General features: G+C 56.5%; 1 pseudogene; it reads right to left on the bottom strand.

Moving 5' to 3' along the window:
• Positions 1-722: 722 nt before the first annotated feature.
• LOC123100333 (uncharacterized) lies at positions 723-2,396 on the bottom strand (annotated as a pseudogene).
• Between the last annotated feature and the right edge of the window lie 594 nt (positions 2,397-2,990).

Consider the following 2,990-nt stretch of genomic DNA (forward strand, 5'->3'; position numbering starts at 1 on the left):
CCGCTCCCAAGCGTCGCGCTTCTGCAGGTGTTACACCGCCGCCGCTCAAGCGGATCGATCCATCCGATCCGGTTACGACCACAACTCGCTGACATTGTTGTTCGCTTGACTTCTTCCGATCGATCACAACCGTGCCAACACATATTGCCTTCACGATACCGATCTAAAATCAAGTTTTCCTCTCGATCAATAACCAGCGACCTCTGCGAAGAACTTGGCTATACCACTTGTTAGAATAAATTCGAAATCACCATCGATCGTCCGAGGACTAAAGCAATCACATAAGCACGACACCGAGATTTGTTAACGAGGTTCACCGATATGGCTACATCCCCGGGCCTGACTACGGGCGCTCTTCCCCGTGACATCGTCACAATACCGCACACCGGCCACCCGGGCGCCAGCACACGCCGCTGGCTCCCCCTTGCGCGTCTGTGCTATTATGTTGGCATATGTTACATCGTGTGTCTACCCCCTCTATATATGAGAGGCCTGGGATATGAATGTCCTACTTGAACAAGACTCCATATCCTATCTAAACACAATACAACTACAAGTCCAACTATAACCTACCTTATACACAATATTCAACACAACTCTAACATTTAGACTTTTGCCTCTCCTTTTTTGGCATGAAATCTTATAAGCACCTACAAGTTTGGGCATATTTGATGTCATGAAGTTTTGGATTTTAAAATAAATTATGTAAGGACATCTGAGACTTGAAAAACCACTCTCTTGCATTATTAGCAGCTATTCATTAACAAACCATACGAGCAATATACTCAGGCACCACACCATCACGCTAACGAGCACACAATGACACAAACATAGGCCACATACTCAGATACCACACCATCACACAGCTAATGAACACAGACTCGCGCTAAGTAAGCACCACAAGTAGGCGGGTTATAAATGACGGCAGCTAATTGTCGTCGTCGATGTGGTTGAGCACCACAACTCGCGCGAAGTAAGCACCACAACTGATCGAGTGATCGAGCGAGTTATAAATGACGGCAGCTAGTTGTGGTGGTGGATGTGCTTGACGAGTCCGAGGTTGATGATGCCCCAGGCAGAGCGCGGCCATTGTTTCTCCTTGGCCTTGTCCCTCATCACCCCGCCCCACGACACCCACCCCTCCCATGACATCCTCTTGTCCCAGCTGCTGCCCCACTCCAGCACCAGCCTCAGCCCCTCCTCCGCCGCCGCCTCCGCCTCCTCCCACCTCCCTCCGCCGTTCAGCAGCACCTGAGCCAGCACCAGCCACGGCTCCCCCACGTACGGGTTCTTCGCGATGCACCGCCGCAGCAGCGACTCCACGCCCTCCTTGCCGTCGCTGCAGATCGCCTCCCAGTACAGGTCCCTCGTCGCGATCTGCTCGCCGGGGTCCAGCACCTTGCTGCACCGATCGAACACGGGCGGGATGCAGAGCTCCAGGCCCGCGTCCTGTTCGTCCCCCGTCGTCTTCGTCGACCCTTCTTCCATGTGGCGGAGCTGCTCGTCGGTGGCGATGAGGCGGTACAGCGCGGCGAGCCTGGACATGGCGCTCATCCACAGCCCCGGCTTGCCGGTCCCCGGCCAGAGCGCGGCCCAGTTGTCGCCGGCGAACTCGAGGCGCCCGTCGTCGTTGCGGAACAGCTTGTCCTGGTAGTCCGTCTGCTGGTCGCTTAAGTCGGCGATGGTCATCAGCACGAACACCGCCAGCACACGCCGCGACAGCGCCACCGGCTCCCCCGTCCGGATGTGCGGCACCACCACGCCCTGCTACGGCACCAAGGACCGCAGCTTCGCGCGCCACGGCTCCGCCTTGTCCTCCGGCCTGCCCCCACCGGAGCGCGCGGCCTGGAGGGACGCCTCGGCGGCGGCGAGGTGGTCCCGGAGCTCGGCGTCGGTGTAGCGGAGGTGGAGGTCGTCGTGCATGAGCGGCTGGCGCGGGACGACGCAGAAGAGGTGCACGAGCCGCTCGGCGGCGGCGCCGACGATGGCGCGGACGCGGACGCGGCTGACGTCGGGCTCGAAGATGGCGAGGTTGACGTAGGAGTTGGAGTAGGAGGAGTGGAAGAGGCCGCAGCGGGTGACGGCGTCGGGCGCGCCCCAGAGGCGGAGGATGCGGTAGACGTCGAGGAGGTGGGCGAGGAAGGTGCCGTGCTTGTGGTAGCACTCGCCGGCGCCGGCGGACACGAGGACGGAGACGAGCGAGGGGAGCTCGGGGTCGACGGCCGCGAGGTCGCCCCGGAGGAACGGCCGCGCGGCGACGAGGAGGGACTGGAGCTCGTCGTTGGTCGATGGGCCTCTGCCGTTGCTGATGCCGGTCGCCATTTCGATGATCCCGGCCGGTGTAGTGTGTGTCTCACTCTCACTCCTGATTATTACCGTGATTTTGTTCTGTTCACCCTCTGCCGTTGCGTTGCGTTGCGTAGCAAAATGAACAATTCAGTGGCCGCATGCAATTCAGGCGTAACTATAAAGGACGTGCGCGTGATACATGCACGGTGCTAGGATGGTGAGGTAGGAGCTAGGGCTATGATGCCTGCTGTTGTCGTCCTGTGAACTTCGTGGATGGAATGTGTCCAAGTTCGCTTTCCAGTGCCGTGTCTGGAGCAATAATCCTACCTTTACTCTTTCACGGGATCCTTTCAACCAACCAACTCGTCCGTGAAAAGTCCTATGCCTGGCGTGCACCAATGAGCTTTTTTTTTTTTTTTTTTTTTTTTTTTTTTTGCGAATGGCCTGCACCGATGAACACGTACGTACATGCAGACAAAGGCAGTATACGATGCGTCCGTTTCAGGTGACATAGGTTTTTGTTGCTTTGTCAGCGTTGCAGGCAGCAGGTTCGCGGGCCGGCCCATTTGCCGGGATGAAGTCATGATGACGTTGCACATATTCACATTTTATGTTTGTATTTTCTGTTTTTTTTCTCATTTTTTACTTCTGTTTCATTTTTCACTTTGTAGGTTTTCAAAGTATTCACCGCACTTTAAAAA

The sequence above is a fragment of the Triticum aestivum genome, chromosome 4D (genome assembly GCF_018294505.1).
Source record: "Triticum aestivum cultivar Chinese Spring chromosome 4D, IWGSC CS RefSeq v2.1, whole genome shotgun sequence".
NCBI classification, from domain to species: domain Eukaryota; kingdom Viridiplantae; phylum Streptophyta; class Magnoliopsida; order Poales; family Poaceae; genus Triticum; species Triticum aestivum.